A 17,695-nucleotide genomic window follows, 5' to 3' on the forward strand; every position below is an offset into this window, starting at 1 on the left:
CTGGGGAAATATTTTGAAAGGACTGTTGTCCAACATGTGAGCATCTCAAAAAACTAACTTCTGGGCACATCTTTGATTTATTATTAGAAACGCTTGAACATCCTATGTAATATGAGCATATCCTGCATCCTATGTGGAAAACAAAAACCTACCATGTAGCCTTCAACTTTCTGGTGTTTTTGCAACATCTGCTCCCTTAGAAAAGTGAGTAAAGCAGCTAGCATGTGCTACTGGAAGTGCTAACATGCTATGCTAGATTTATTTTTTCTGGATTCTAGCATGTAAAATCTGGCAAATTTACCTTGGCAAAGGACTGCAGGTTCACCAAAGCCTACAGTCTTATCTGAGGCTTAGCTCTGACTAATGTGGGGAAACACCCTGGTCATCACCTTGGGCCTCTGTGGTCTTCATCAGCACCATGTCAGTATAAATGACAGTGAATAGCTCACTGAAGGACAGAAGAAATCAACCTTCCTGCTTCAGAAGCATTCCTTATGGAAAGCAAACTTGACCAGACCTCAAATCTCACCTTCTCCCTCTGTCTCCTGCAGTGAATAGTGAGAAGGATTAGTGAAAGGCCAGGATGAAAAAAAGTAGACCACAGAGTTCTCTGCAAATCACTGGCCCAGCTGCTCTTCCCATGTCATAGAACAGGGTAAGACAATTGGTGTATGGCCAAGGGGAACACCAAAACAGATGTATTTCTGAGACATGGTTCCTGACTTAGTTCCCCACTTTCCTCTCCAGCAACACATACGCAACAGCATGGTGGGTGCTGGTGGTACTCTCTTGCGCTGCTTCAGAATCATTCATCAGCTCTTACTTACCTTTCTCCACAGCTCCATTCTCTTCATGTCTCTCTGTGCCACTATTTGGACATCCTTACTCATGCAATGAAGACTATCACCACCCACTTGTCACTCCTTTCTCTGATTTTCTCACAACCATCTTTCTACAGTGAGAACAACATGGTGTCTTGTGGACTTCAGCTCCTATGAATGATCAGGGGACTGGAGCACCTCCCATATGAAGACAGGCTGAGAAAGTTGGGGCTGTTCAGCCTGGAGAAAGAAGGCTGCATGGAGACCTCATAGCAGCCTTCCAGTATCTGAAGGGGACATATAGGGATGCTGGGGATGGACTCTTCATTAGGGACTGTAGTGGTAGGACAAGGAGTAATGGGCTAAAACTTAAACAGGGGAAGTTTAGATTGAATATAAGGAGGAAATTCTTTCCTGTTAGGGTGGTGAGGCACAGGAATAGGTTGTCCAGGGAGGTTGTGAATGCTTCATCCCTGGCAGTGTTCAAGGCCAGGTTGGACGAGGCCTTGGGTGATATGGTTTAGAGCAAGGTGTCCCTGCCCATGGCAAGGGGGGTTGGAACTCAATGATCTTAAGGTCCTTTCCAACCCTAACTATTCTATGATTCTATCCAGCTAGCTTTAGGTTCTGCCCTTTTTTTTTGACTCAGAGTTAATCACTGTAAAGAAAAAAAAATAGAAAAAGAAGAAATCAACAAAACTTTCTCCATCCCCTTTTCTTCCATTTGCACATGGTTGGCAGATTTGCTCGGCACTTAGGATCTGGTCCATTTGGTGAAGTCCTAGCGAGTCACCAGGAGTAGATGCTGCAACCTTCTGAAGGCATTTTGGCCGTGTGCTGACCTGCTGGAGCCCTGTGTAGCTGTTGGGGTTTCATGGGACTGCAGTGGATAAGTCCACTGTCAAGGAGTCAGCAGCACATTGATAGCTAGGAGAAGCTGTGGTTTGGGGGCAGCTTCTTCTTTGAGCCTCATTCTGTGGCAGCAGCTGGCTGGACACTGAGCAGCCCCGGTGGGCCTGGGTTTGCATGACATTTTACATCTGTGTGTGTGCAAGGGCAGTCAGTGCATCTGTCAGCAGAAGAGCAAAGAGCCTGAAAGTGTGCATGTGGAGAGGGCAGGAGGAGAAGGGGGAGGAGTTGTTCAAAAAAAAGAGCTTATAACTGTTGTTATGTGCTTGTACACATCTGGATCTGTAGAAGAGAGAGACCAGCTTGTTCACTATAAGTGACAGAAAAGTTTTGTGATTCTGATTTCAACTGTTTTGCTGAAGATAGCTCACTGCTCCTTAAACAGTTCACAGAGCAGCTGAATTTTTTCTTTTCCAGGGTAGCACTTTGAGAAAAGCCTTTCTGTGAATTTTTATGGTATTTTTCTACTTTCTGTGGTATTCACAGATGTTAAGGGAGGTGGGAGCAAACAGGCCCTCTAAATCCATAATCACTGTATGCAGTTACATTAATGAATGTCACCATTGATAAGTACTGTATGTTATATACCCAAGCAAGCGTTACCCAAACACAGAACATTTTTATATGACCCATCAGAGTTGTAAGGAGACATTTTGGTGCCGGGAGTATGTCCTTCTGTCCCCACTCTAGACAGCACTTTCCCAACCCCAATGCTCCTTCTAGCCACCACTGCTGCCTTCAGGTCTTCATCTTGGGTTACAACCACAGTGACAAGAGCTGTTACTGGTGTATTGCATTGTCCCCAGTTCAAAGTGCTCCTTGCACCCTGCTATGCCCGTCCTGTCAATAAGCCTTGAACTCTCCTGAAAACTGAGTTTTCCCTCTTCTGGGAACAAGTCCTTCGTCTTGTGTTGCAGCCTATCTGACTTGAACAAGTTCTTATTCATGTGCTTCTTGTGTGACAGAAGACATCTGAAGTATCTTCCAAAGTTGAACAATCAGCCTCTTCCACTGCAGTCAAAGGGAGATTTGCCAACAGCTGTACAAAAATTGGGCTCAACCCCTCATCTGAAAGACAGATGAATAAAAAATGCAACAAGCATTGCTGCTGAAAATAGATAATTTCTAATTCCCACAGCGCTCTCTTTGTGGTTTAAAATAAGCCTTTATGCATTAAGACTAGTTTTCAAACCAACAAAATTAAAAACCCAAATGTTCTTTCTGAGTGTTGTTTCAATTACTATTCCATGAGTGTACATACTTTTGATGTGTGAATTTTCCCATTAGATCCAGATTACTTTGGTTTGGACACCACCGATGAGGCATACCCTGTACAGTGGCAGTGGGATTAGACCTCTCATTTTCACATCTGAGGGACCAAAGGAAATGAATCAGCAAATTGGCAAGGCCCTCTCTGATTGCAAAACTGATGAGTATTGTCAGTCCTTGGGATTCAATACCTACCCCATGCTTTGCAGCTCCAGATCAGTCTGCTAAATATTCATGGTTTCAGGGTCACAAATAAGCAGGTAACTTTCGTTACATATGCTATTCCAGTACAGGAATTTTTGCATGGCCCATATAGCTCATTTTAAGGAATATTACTCCTGTAATTGAATCAGCTGCTACCCAGAATCATTAAATTTATGTAATGGATTGATATTACTAGCAGGTTTTTAGTTAAAACAGACACCACAAATGCTGTTCTGGTCACAGAGCAGCTTGTGGAGGAAATCAGAAAAGGATAACTTAGAGAAGTAAGATTTGGGGTAAACTTTCAAGAAACGGCAAAACATCTTCATTCTTCGACCCATTTATGAAAAAGACTCTACACTGGCTCTGCCTGTGGCTGGACTATGTGGTTCAGAAGTTTTCTTCCACTTCTGTGTTCCCTGACTGCCACCTTCGGTGTGCATTAAACCTACTTTGTGCAGCAGGGAACCCAAAACTGGGTGAGGTGGACCAAGCATTTATTTGTCTTCTTTTCTTTATGCTCACCTCTATGGGCAGCAAGTCAAACCACGTCAAAGAAATGAAATGGCAATATGGAAATAATACTATTTCCAAGGGAAAATGTAAAGAGTAGGAATACAAACTTAACTCTCAACAGCAATGACTGTTCCCAGATTCGCCTTGAAAAAGTGCATTTCATCTAGATAAAATGCATTAAATGGTACAGATCTTAGTGTTATTTACTCCTCTCTCCTGTCAAGTACATATTGTTTTGCTGACTATGGAATATGGCTAGGTAAGGAAGGTAAGTTTGCTCTAAGGAAGTCACACCAACTGCCTTTATATATCCTTTCAACCACTCTCCAGTTTTTGATGTCCAACCCCTCCCATTACATTATGCCTAAATGAGATTGACAGTCTATTCCTGTGGAATTTTGCTACTGATCTGGGTTGGAACAGGATTTCACGCCAGGAATGCCCAAAGCCTGGCAACTAATAATGACTAGACAGCCTGTGTATCTGGGGCTCCGAGGGAGTTAAAAATTTGTATACAAAGAAACAAGAAGAGCTGCTTAAAATGTGATTTCCAGTGCAAGTCATCATTTACCATATGGTAAGGTATTTATCCAAACTACGTGTTGTTCAGTAAATCAAAGGGGTTTGCAGGGCGTAGGGGAGAAAGAAGGGGGTTGTTGTTTTGATTTTAAAGTTCTGTGCAGCAAACTGTCTCTGTAGATTGCTGTCATCGCAATGGCTGTGAACCAGTCTGCTGTGCAAGCCTGACTGGAACAAGCCACTAGAAACACTGCCCTTTTTCCTCCTCCTCCCAACACCTTTGCTTTGCAGATGGGAAATGCCATGGTCCTTCAAAGCTAGGCTGGACACAGGATCCTTTCATGCAGAGCACTGCCTTACCTGATTTGCAAGGAGACAGGACCTGTCAAATCAGGCAAAGAAAGACAGACTAATACTAGTGTTTTCAACTTTGTTACTACTTTCAGTAATGAAAAGCAAGTTCGCCTTGTAATCGTTAGTCAACTGAGGTTGCCAGAAAGGCAATTATCCAATATACACCCACTGGCCACCTCTATGGGGCTGTGTGTTGTTGTTTGTCATTTATTTCTGTAGCTGGTACTAATTTTCAGTTTGTCATCCTCTGACTCATAGAAATTCTTCCTCTTCAAAAAGGATGCACCCCCCTGCCGACCATGGAAAAATTGTGGTATGCAATTGAATCCTTTCCTGATAGCACCGGAGACAAGGAGAGGGCAAGTTAGAACACCATGATGAGGAAGTTCTGTCATTTCCAGAAGGAAGCATGATTCACCGTGCAGAGCATTTTTGGGAGCCTGAATCAGAGCTGTCGAGGAAGTCAGTTCTTGGACAGTTCAATGTTTAGTTTAACCCTGACTTTACCGGTGAAATGTGTGCCTCTCCACACAGCCAGTGGGTATGGCAAGATCAGGTTACATGCCACCAAGGAGCAGGCATGAAGACCACCAAGGAAGTGGCTTTCAAGTGTTTCAGATACAACGAGAAGTGCCCCAGAATATCTATCCTTAAATGTCACTGCGAAGCAGAGCTCTCCTAAAGCAGATTCAAGGGAGAAATATTTTCTCACACTCTTCCCAAGCACAGTGCAGGCAGTGGGAGGAACCTGCAGGGTGGCCATAAGGAGCCTGCAGGGGGAGGGCCATGCAACGAGCTGCAGCCGGGATCCTTCCCAAGAGGTCTGGAATTAGCACACTAGCAGAGAGATGGCTTCATTAGTCATGGCACGGACCTGCTAAGTAAAGCTATCCACAGAAAGAATGAATTACATGTTAGCTGCCAGCAGGCTTCAGGATGAAATCAAGTTGGTTTTAATCACCTATTGTACTCTAAAAGGATCACAATTTGATTAATGCAGTGTGTTCCCCTCCATCCCCCTGCACACACCCCCTCATACACGTGTGCCATATTGGAGAAAGCAAGATTAGACTGGAGTGTCTTCCCCTGTTCTTTTGCCTCCCCAGATTCCTTTCTCCCCCACAGGAAAGACAAACTTACTGGCAAAGTGCTGTACCTCTGGGAAGGGTCCTCAGTTCAGGAACTTGGCATATTCTTGGTCTGCTATAGGTCTGTAGTGCTGTCCATTTTGTAGCAGGTGGTCAACTATGCCTTTTCTCCCCAGATGTAGTTTAATAAAGTGGTGGAAGAAAAGAAAATCTATGTTACTGTATGTGATGATTAGCAGACTGCTGATGTGTTTGTGTCTCCAGGGGCATGTGTGTATCACTGGGGTTGAGAAGAGGGAACCGGCTCTTAAGATATTTACTGTACAGAAGTATACACGAGCACCCAAAGCATAGTGCTAGAGGGCGGTGTTTATAGCCTGTACATTTAAATAAATAGAAACCGTCCTTCATACTTGTACTCTGCACTCTTCTGCGCAGAGACTGACATTTCTGGCCTCATGGATAAGGAAAGACTGAGTATCAGTGAGAGGCAGAGTTCCTATAGGATGTGAGAGGAGAATGGGATACACAGAGCATGCCTTCGCATCCCTTGAAGACGTCACTCTATCTGGGAGCCAAAAGGTAAGGGAGTGGGTTTGCTGACTATGACACACGGTGGGAGGAGACCTGAGACACAAAAGAGTCATGGGTGTGAACCAGGAAACAAGCCCGTGCCCACCCAGCTTTTTTGTTTGCTTGAGGAGGATGTAAAATATGCTTACACCAGTTGTGCTCCAGCTCCAGCGCTAATTGTTAACAATAAAAGGTCACCAGAAAACAATTGCTGGGAACCAGAATTACACAAGGGGCCTGGGTAATGTGAACACTCCTTTGTGGGAGAATGCCATCCCAATGGGGAGTGGGGTACGGGGTGATCCTCGGGAGTGACTCGCCAGGTCAGGTGAGGAAGGGAGGTGCGCATGTATGTCAGTCAAACCTCCCCCCACCAACTCCCTGCTCCCAGAGGACATGCACGCACCAGACAGTCTCTTTCAAGCTTATTTAACCCTTATTTTAGGGAGTTTAAATGTAAGGCAAAGTGCTGTTCTTTTCCCTATTATCCTGAGAGGAAAATATTGGCTTTGACTTCTCTTCCTACAGCAGAGTTCAGGCTTTGAGGGGGAGTGCTGGTAGGTTTGTGAAGCAGGAATGAAAACTGCCATCTGGGGAAGGGCTGGGGTGAGCTGGAAGGCTGCTAGCATAGCCCAAAGGAAAAGGAGGGAAATAGTTCTGAAAGTATCTTTCTCCCTCCCAAAATACATCCATACTTCATGGGAGTGAGTACTGCTCAGGAAGAAAAGTTCTAAGTTAGCTTTAAATTTATCTGCCTGAGCATCAGTAGCACCAGCAAGGGCTGAAAAATCCTTCCAGCATGTTGGATCAGTACTTTGGCAACCCATCCCTTCCCATGCCAGCTCTGTATTGTTATGTCTCTCTGCTCTACTTGCATATATCTACTTGCAACACCATCATTACAAAAAGTGGAGGCAAGATGCCTACAGTTCCCTTTGAAAGGGTGCCATGTCTGGGGTCATGGAGATGCTATATGCAGGTTATACTGTCTGGGGTCTGTGATGTGGCAAATACCAGTGCTACAAAAGAATTCAAGGGCCAGAAGACTCTAGGTGACACTGGTATTTTGACTGTCTATGAACCTGGCCCCACTGGGTTTAGTTTGGTTACAGCGCATAAGAAAGATACAGATAATCTGGGAGCATTGTAGCAATCACCACAGCTACAAGAAACATTACATGTGGGGGGAAGACTGGACAAACCGCATTTGCTTACAGTAAAGAAAAGATAGGAGAGGATACTGAGTATTTAAGTATCTAAAGTCTTTAAGTATCTAAAGGGTTACCACAAATAGCAGGAAATATGTCAGTGTTAGCCTGTGGTGAGCTGCAGAGGTAGGGAGAGGCTTAAGCTGGAATAGGAAAGATTCTTGTTAGACACCAAGGGAAAAAAACCAACCTGTGTGAAAGTAGGATTATGGAGCCCTGTAATTCTGGAGAACAGTAGCAAGGAAGGACAAGGATGTAGTTAATGCTACCATGGATAACTTCTGGAGTTCCTTCCAGGTAGTATTCAAGTACTACAGTGAAGAAGAGAAAAAACTGTTTTCTAAGTTGTCCCTCATTCATTCCTGTTTCTCCCCTTAATAATTTTTCATTCCATCTGCATTACAATGCGCAAAATCATTCCTCTGTTAATATATGACTGCATGGTAAAACCCATGAGTTAGGAAAGAGTATCTGTGAAAACTTTTATTATGGTGACCAAATCCTCCTTTTTCATAGAGTGCGACTGATTTTGTTCATTTGCTCTTAGCAAGCAGAATTATTGGTACTGTTTTCTATAAAATAGAGCTTCCATTACTGATAAAAAACCCCCTCATTTTACAGCACAGAGTGTTCACCCTGTAAAGTTTAAACGCTGTATGCAGAGTTTTACATTTTGAAACATTTACTTTTTGGTGAACTATAAAGATGAGTCTTAATGCCTGGTTTTCTGAATCAGTAAAAATGCTCAAATGACTTTGTCAGCTGGGTAGTAAAACTAAAGCCAAAATACCACTAAACAAAAGATTAAATCTTGGATGAAATGCCCTAGCCTTTACTGGCATTTGTGAGAAGTGCTACCTGCTCATATAGATATATGAGCAAAAAGTGAGTCCTGCCACTGCGTCTTACCAATTGGTACACTGAACAAAACGAGCCCTAAATAGGCCAGTTAAAATAGTGTTTGCTCTGTGCACCAGAGATTTTAGCACACCTAGTTTTGATGAAAAGCGCTTTATGACAGGAAGCGTATATACTTATTGTTATACTTAAGGTTGAATTCCAGCTTTTGTCCTAAATCCTACCTCCTTCTCCTCTCTGCTACATTTTTAGCTGCCTAAAACTTTTGGAAGCAATTCATTTTGTGATTACAACTGTCATGTTTGCTGTTACCACTTCTGTGTAAAAGAATCCATGTTAGATTGAATAACATTTTTCTTTTTTAATTAGTAGGATGCCCATTAGCTCTGATTTGAAATATAGCTCTAGCACAGCTCAGAACTAACAAGCTAGACATCCCAAGGGGATCTGAAAGAGACCTGTGAAGGAAAATCAGGCCTCAGACAACAACTAGATCTAGAAGGGTCCACTACCCACATCACCTTATAGGGGCTTGTGGTCAACAGTTGCAATAGAGATCTCAGTAAGTTATTTTAAAATTGTAAGAAAAAAACTCCAGCGTTCAGTCCTGGAAAGTACTAATGTTACTATGGATTTGAAATCTCACACTTTCTTCTCCTAAGAGGGGCATGTGCATGTGTGTGCTCTGGTGGCCCCTGGGTTTGGCTCAAAAAAATGATGTCCCGTTTCTTTAATGGTGGACATAGATCCTGCAGTCTCAGATACTTTCACGTCAGGGAACAAATTATTTGAAGCATGATGATAAACATGGCTTGAAATAGGGCTTGAAATCATAATGGGGGAATGCACACCTGCTCAGATCTGGCTTTTTAGTTGTTGGGGTTTTTTCCTGCTGTGAGTAGGTAGCATAATGTCTGTTCACCAAAAGCAGCCATAGCCTTCTAGCACTGTGACTGAAGAAAAGCCCTTTAAGTACCTACAGAGCTAGACTTTCAGTCAGGCATCCTCCTCATGGCAGAGGCGTCAGTGAGAACTTCACAGCCAGGTCTATGCTGAAGCAGGCCCCATTTAGAAAAAAAACCCATTCCTAGCATGTGAAGTTTTCTGATATCATACAGAGTCTGAAATACAGTCCTAGCTTTCCACAGGATGGGACTTCAGGAGCCTGAAAGCAAAGAAATTGCTGGATTGGTAGCAACCACTGTCTATGTTGTAAGCAGTTATTGTAAGATTAGTGTCTTTGCTGGGAAGGGGGGTGGGTAAGAATTGCAGTATTTATCTCACATATAAATGTGTGTAGGCATCTATATCTCAGTGTTACCTGTAAGTGGAAAGCAGCCTAACCAAATTCTCTTCCTCAGGGCATAGCTTGCCAAGTGTGCTGCCTGTACTATCACGTGTGAACATCTTCATTGTCAAACAAGAACTTTCTCTGGCTGGAAAGCAGTAACTTGTAATGCAAAGCATGCCAGCGTATGTCAGCAGTATTACTCCCCTGGCACTGCTCCTCCCTGTTAATTGTAGAGTAGAAAACATTCTTCAGGCTTTTCCTCTAACTACCTCAGTGTGAGAGCCAGAAACCATGGACATTTGTGTGGAGGGAATTTGGCAGCTGAAACGCGTGGAAGCCTGGCTCTGGCATGAGCATTTCCAAGAGCAGCATCTGGACCCCTGGTTAACTTCCTGACTGATCTCCTGCCTCAGACAGGATGCCAACCACGATAAGTGCACCAAACATAAGGGGGAGGGCTGTGTAGAAGCTTGGACATTTCTTACAGTTTTAAAAATAGCAGAGCAAATCCAAAGCACATTGGCAGAAAGCATGTAACTTCAAAACTCGACTGGAAAGTGCCTCCTCCAGATGATTGTCTTGCAGATTATTTCCCTGGTTGATTTTCTGCCTGTTCCAGCAGCAAAGGCACAGCTGCAACCTCTCTTACACAAATAGGTGAATTCAGAGCAAAAACACAAGTGCATTTCTGGTGCATAGTGAACAACCTCTTGGCTCAGTTTACAGGGGCATCTATATCAAAGCCACTGTGATGTCTGCAAAGTCCATCAGCATTTTGATTGTATGGGGAGGAGATGGTTGCTTTGTATGCACCATTTGCCTTGTTTCCCTCTATTAGAAGAAACTTTATACTGACTTTCCAAAATGAAAGGAAAATGGCCCCGTTCAGGTTAACCTCTCATCTGTTGCATATGTATGCTTACATATGTATGTGTGTGTGTGCATATATATGTGTATATAAGAGGCTTTCCTTTGGTGGGGAATGGGAGTTTAGTCTGTGCTGGCTCATAGGCTACAGATGACTGCAGATTTATTGGGTTCTTTCACCCGAACAAATCCATCTTCCTGACCGACTCATTCATTGGTAGGTGTTAGACTAAAACATAGTTTAACATTGCTACCTGTCCATCCACCTGCCCAGGGATAAGTCTGTGTAGATGAAGAAGACAAAACAATAAGGCAAAGGGTTTAAGGCGGGTGGCAGTATGTTATTCCAGTACCCCACTCCTGCACAGGGTTTGTACATCCCAACCAATGCCTGGCTGTCACCACCACAGTGTCTGAGCATTCAGGCAAGAAAATGTGACAAGGTTTCTGTAACTTCTCTGGGGCCAGAGTCAATCACTTTTCCTGCACACCAACCCTATACATACAGATGAAAACATGCAAGTGCTTGCAAACTATATAAACATCATACAGCATGCCATTTATACAAAAATCAGCAATTTCTTTGTTGAGTCACTATTTCTCTTTTCATCACACAGGCTAACACTTTCTGAATAATAAATACAAAGTATTTTGCAAGTGTGAAATAAATGATATCAGATAAAACCCCTTGGTTCAACAGCTGATTTTTCTTGTCCTTCTGATATTCTTTCTTTCATTACCATTTTTACCCTGTCATTATTGTCTAGAGGTGGGAAGAAAATGCTGTTATCCAAGATGTACATTGCATCCTGAGACTCCTCAGCACAAGTGGATTTCCTGCCATGAGAAGGTAGCAAGGAGGTGTGGCAAAGGAGGAAAATGATCTTTTTGCAAAGCAAACCTTGTCAAGGTCAACTTCATTATCAGGCACAAGCATAAGGAGTTAAGAAACTTCTTTAAAAATGATCAGGTTCAGGGTAGAATGATGAAGTCAGGACTTGAAAGCATTCCTCCAAAATGTGGCAAAAAGGTTCCGAATTATGATGATGTCTGAACATCAGCAGGTGACTAATTCATCTGCAGTATGGGAAAAAGACTTGTTAACACTGTCCATACATGGGACATGCCACTGCCTACAGGAAACACTGGCGTACCTCAGTCATTTGGCAATTCTCATCAGGCCATAAAGGTACGATAGTCATGCTTTTTGCAACAAAGTTTTTGGTACTTCTGCTCTGTGGTAAGCAGCAAAGCTTTCGTGTCTGTGAGAGACACTCCCCCATAAGATGTCGTGCAAAGAGCTGAGACTGAAATATCTTAAATTTTGTTCCAGGTTAGTCTGATAAGTGGGTGGCAATAGTTAAAGGCTAATTTGTGCTTTTCCGTCACGCTGTCTAGACACATTTGCAAGCACTGCTTTGCCTTGAAGAGGAAAGGGTATATCATATATTACACAATAATGGGTTATTTTTACTTGTAATGCATTAAGAGGCTGTTTTCAATCAGAAACCATTTGATATGATGGTATGCTCTGGACAATAAATGGAAAAAGTGGAGCATATCCTTTTTTTTTTTTTTTTCTTTTTTCACAATGCAGACAATAGCCATACTTTCCATATAGACAGGAAATGGCTTCGGTTTATATATAGAAATACAGTATCTTTTATATACATACAGAATGTATTGATTTATTTTAAAACTATATAATTGGGTGAAGCTGCAGAATTGATATCCACCTATATAAATACTTTAGTACAGCCCAAGGAAGACAAATCTGGAAACTTTAAGAGAGATTCCTTCCAATCTGACTCTGAAGACATGCTACATGCTAGGGTCATGTGCTGTTCAGCAGTTGCTCAGAGCCACCAATCTACTTGGTTCAGCATCTGTGTGTCCCAACTTCTGATCCCACTCGGCTCCCACACTATCTTCTCAAAGGTGTTATCTTCTCACCTCCTCTTCATCTCACCCCTCCTAATGGGCTACCATTTCTTTATTCTTACTGGCAGTGCAACCAGCACTGCTGGGTCTGAGGCCTAATTTGTCTTAGGGCTGTGGGGGTGCCCAGTCCCATACCCCTGCATTACATGGCACTGCTTTTAGCCAGGGAAGTCCACTGTCCTCTTCAGGGATCTGAGGAAAGTGCCCTGCATTTCTTAGGAGTAGTCATCTGCACAGCAGAGCACTCCCCTGCAGAGCCACTGTCCATGGCCACACTTTCCCTGGTGGAATGATGCATCAGTTTCATGGAAGGATGACAGTTCCTAGGTAGCAGCTTGGGTTTGTTGTTTTGGCTTGGTTTTTTTATCTTTCTCTCTCTGCAACTGCAACTTCCTGAGGACATTGATATTGGCACAAGTGAGCTGCTCTCAGGCAGGCACGTAAGCAGTTAAAGAACCTCTGCTTTACAAGTACTGTTTTGCAGTTTAACAGAGCTATGTCACTTTTTGACTCTGTCTTCTTGCAGAAGATGGACAGTTGGATTGTTTTAAGATGATTTGCCAGTAAGCTAAGACACCGAGAGTTATGAAGGCTAGGAGTTATGTGTTTAAAACTATGTTCATTTCAAAACGGATGAATTCCTGCTCACTAGACTATGATCCACAGACAGGCATTATGGTCAGATTATTTAATGCATTAGCAAAAGTGAATTTGATGGACACAGTCACCAGCTGGACTGTGATCTGATAAGGCTGTCTCAGAGAAGACATATTAATAGGCTAGAACAAATGTGTTTGTTTCTTTCAAGCACTGTAAACAGATCTGGTTTTACTTTATTCCAAAGGAAACTTTTTTTTCCTGTGCTACCAACATGTAATCTTTCATTTGACTTAATGTGTATTGAATTTTGTTTGTTTGCTTGTTTTTACATATGCTAAAATCCTTATTGGGATTCCTTACTCTTGTGTTTCTTTTCATGCAGATAACAAACTTCTTCAGTGCTTCTTTTCAGATTTCTCAAGCCCTGCATAGCCTTTCTTGCTCTTTTTAATACTTTTTTTTCCCAGATGTTTTTCAATGAAGTAAGGAAGAAGTACAGCACTTCAGTGCAGACTACTTCCAGTTGCAACCATTAATGGCCATGATAGGCAAAGGTTCACAAATCCCGTTACAGATAAGAAAATTACTTTCTCTGTCTCTACCATGACTCTGATGTAACGACTGAAATACTCTCTAAGCCATAAAAGTTGAACTTGGAGTGAGGAGAACTCCAGCTGTCACCTTGCATATTTCATTTGTTATAGGCCATCTGTGTGCATCATCAGGGATCTCAGGAAAATATTACTCAGCTGTCTTTTATCTCTGTCTAGCCTAGCTGGAGCGTGGGTAGCAGAACACAGAGAAACAGGTTCCTAACTTCAGTCTGATGATAAAAGATGCTGTTAACCTAATAGAAGTAAATGTTTTGTATTGATTAATAATACAGGGCTCTAACTCTTTGAATCTGCTGCACATGCAGCGTAGTTTAGAAAACAAGTAATGAGTTTCTTCCTTCCTAATAAGCTCTTTATTACTTGTTGAAGTGGAATGTGAGAGTAGAAAGTAAAGCTCAGGTATCAAAAGAAGTGGTGATGACGGGTTGAGGGGGGTCACTTGTGAAAACAGTGGAAATCAAATCAATTAAGCATGTCAGCTGGAAAACATCATGGGGAATTAACACTTGTTTGTCTGGACTCTGCTGCCTGAACAAAAGTGCACAAAAAGTATATTCAAGTAACAAAGAAAGTGCTGTATGAAAATTGTGGTTTAACTAAAAGAAAAAAAAAAGTGTTATGTGAGACTTACATTCACTGACAAATGAAATATGTAAATAGGGTAAACTTTAAAAATAGCAATGCACTTTTAGCCTTCAGAAGCAAATGCATCTGCAAAGCAACAGCAGACGGAGGTAAAGGTACCACCTTCAGGGCTCATAAAGAGTAGAACCTGGCAGGGCACTGCTGAAAGTGGTGAGATTTTGCCTGGTTGCCGTGATACTGAAATTACAGCTGGTGGCATAAATTGAAAAAGCATGCAAAAAGTCCTGGGAATATTTGGATCATGGGGCTACACAGGAGGGAAACTTGGGGACAGAAGCATTCAGGAGTATTTGGATCTCAGCCTCATTTCTGGTTTATTTTGTTTTCTCTCACTTCAAGGCTGAACTATACTGAAAGCCCCTTCCCTTTACTGCAAAAGAGGCCTTTATTTTGTCATATCACGCTCCAGGAGATGAAAGATGGTGCCAGGGCAGCTCTAACCACAGCTTCTACTGATCGCTGCCTACCTGAGGAAAGCAGGAATTCAGGATTACAGTCTTCAAGGCCTCTGACTAAGCTCATTAAAAATTGGACACATATTAAGTGGTGAGATGCATTGGCGTTAATCCCTTCTTCTCCCCTTACTGGCAGACACCAGGGAGCATCTCCCAGCCGCCAGGGCTGCCAGAAGAGTGACTACCCCAGGAACAAAACAGGGATGCTTTCCTGCATCAACCTGGACTGAGAAGAGCACAGGTTAGGTTACCAGCGCATGGGGCTTGAGGTTACCTGCACGCGAACTGAAGTCCCGGGCTGACACATTTCATGGGTGCTTTTTGTCACTGGTTAGTTTGTGTGGATTCTACTGAAAGACCCCAAAGTCCCAAGAAATACTGTAGGAATAAGCAATAGGATCAAAACATTTCAACAGCTTTCACTTATACTAAAATAGAAGGGGCTAGTAAATTACTTCTTTTTCTTCTAACTCGGAATGTACCATTACTGATTTGCAAGTGCTTTTTTCCGAGGCAGAGTGACTGATGTAACACTTGAAGTCTGACTGGATTCCAGAATAACAAAAGCAGTTGTTCTTCCCCTGTTCTTGCATTTCATATACTGACTGCACATACATATAATTGGCACACACTACAGTTTTTACAGTGCACAATTTTTAATGCAATTAGAAAAAGAAACAATTTCAAATGACGGGAATAAATTAAAGGAGTGGCTTGGAGGTACAAGTACTTTTCATTCTGAAAGAAGTACCTCAGGAAAAACATTTCTTCTGGCTGTTTGGCAGTCCTTGAATCACTCTGTCCAGTATTTCAAGTGCTGCGGCCATCTCTAGCTGTATTTAGAATTTTCCTTTTATATATATATCTTTTTTTTGCTATGCTTGGTTGAAACAGTAGAAAGGAGAAGTGTTGATTAACTTCTTTATTATTCCAGCCACCAAAAAATCCCTGGTCACCCCTGCTTTCACATATTTTGTTTTACAGTGAAGTTGGGATATTAAGTTAACTAACGTACACATTTCAATACAAGCAAGATATAACAAAACAAGGACTAACTTGTGGCCCTTTAGAGATCAGTGGTAGGGAAGGTGTGGAAAGCTATTTGGAGCTCCCCTGCTCACCCCTGTTAACACATGCATGTTTCCTTAAGGAAGTGGTGATTACACCTTGTTGTTGGCAGTGCAAAGCTTAGTAAATCTTTACATTTTCACTATGGAAGAAGGGAATTTCCTCTTACTTCTGTGGGCAGCCAGCCAGTGAAAGGTGATGGGAAATACATGACATCCTGTTCTGCCTACCTTTCATCTTTCCTGCTCACAGACACATTTTGAGCCCGACATGCAGGTGTAATTAAAACCAGGTTGATGCCAAGCACAGCTCAGCATATGCACACAAAATTAGTACCTGCTGTGAATCCAAGTACATTGGCTTTTATGAAACAGACAGGCATTTGCAAATTGTCTCTTGTAACCGCAATAATATCAACATAAGAACAAAATGGATCATGTGGCTTTCACTAGCATAGATCGGCTCAATATTTAACGCTTTTCTCAGTAGTGCTCAAAGTAATGCTAACTATTCATGCTGATGTTTTTCAAATAAGTTAACAGTAGGGCACTGGTGCATTTCACACCTTTGAAAATCCCTCTTTTCTTACATTTATTGGGCATGCTGCTCATGTAGGCAGCACTGCATCATCTGCATTCTCCTGATGGCCACTGCTGTGTGCTGGGGCTGGCAAGGGCTGGTGTGCTGGTCATCCTCCTTTGCCATGGTCTTTAAAAGATGTCTCTGAGGAGGATGCAGCTCTCCAGCCTACTTGCTGGAGGCATGTACTTGGCATGTATAATGCAGCTGCCATACCTTCTCTTCACTAAGGGAGCCAAAAAAAGAGAGATGGAGGCAAGAGGTGTTTGCTCTGCAAATTACCTTGCCCTAGCCTGCTGCAAGTGATGAGACACCATTGCCAGAAGGGGATTCTAGGTGGGGACGCACATCAGAAGTGGCAGAAAGCAGAGCTGGGGCCATAAAATTGGATGGCATCAGAGCTTTCAACTTCAGTATTTTACATACATGCAACACTGGCTCCTCCCTGGCAACTGGCACCAAGAAAAACACAGTTAAAAAAAGCTCCATCTTTTCGTCTGCCTCACCAGCAGTTCAGGCAGGTTTTGTTGCTTTCAACACTTGGGCAATGTTGGCTACTAAAGTTCTCTCTGCTTTACTTTAGTGATCCCAGTCCATGAGTAGGAGCAGTCATTCACCTCAGACGAGTGTAGCATCATAAATCTGTTCAACTGCACATTTTAGCTCTGTGGTGTTAGACACACATAATTAGAGCTCCAGAGTCCAAGTGCCACCACACTAGTCTTGCAGCAGTGCAATTGCCCACGCTTTATGTGAGTCATCTGGTGGGAGAGGAGAAATAGGCCCAACATGTCTGGGCTGAAGCAATGATTTAATCAAACTGCTCCTTCCAGCTCCGACAAGTGTCTTTCTTTTTATGTTTCATGGTGTTTAGTTTGAAGTTGCCAGTTGGAATTTTTCACACCTGTGGTTTATTTAAGCCCTTATTCTGCTGTGGCACTCACATTTAAGACAATAAATGTGTCCTGTAGTACTCTGAAGTATTAGGTGAGGGAGACATTTATGTGCAGGTGATGAGAATAAATGAATGATACATGCAATGCTACATTTGCTATTACTTTCCAAATACAGTCAATTGCTGCCCATGACCTCCTGACTCAGAAAACCACTTTCAAATGCAGTGAGGAGCACCTGTCTGAGTCTTCAAAGTATTTAGTTTGTGTGCTCTGCTTATTCATGCAACTAAAATTTTCATAACCTATATAAATATTTCCAGGAATGAACACGTTGGTTGACTGTGTTCATCAGGAGCATTTAATGGGAGAAAAGGAATGACTTCAATTTAATGCCATCACACCTGAGATCAAAATCTACTT

The 17,695-nt window shown here is 42.5% G+C and overlaps 1 long non-coding RNA gene across 1 annotated transcript in view; it reads right to left on the bottom strand.

Annotated features, from left to right (window-relative positions):
- Positions 1 to 17,695, bottom strand: part of LOC133215326 (uncharacterized) — a 520,488-nt gene that overhangs the window by 350,761 nt on the left and 152,032 nt on the right. The gene's annotated exons all lie outside the window — the stretch shown is intronic.

This window comes from Neopsephotus bourkii, unplaced genomic scaffold (assembly GCF_033783945.1).
Source record: "Neopsephotus bourkii isolate Nb327-2 ecotype Australia unplaced genomic scaffold, CSIRO-AGI_Nbou_v1 NB_962, whole genome shotgun sequence".
In the NCBI taxonomy this organism is placed as follows: Eukaryota; Metazoa; Chordata; class Aves; order Psittaciformes; family Psittacidae; genus Neopsephotus; species Neopsephotus bourkii.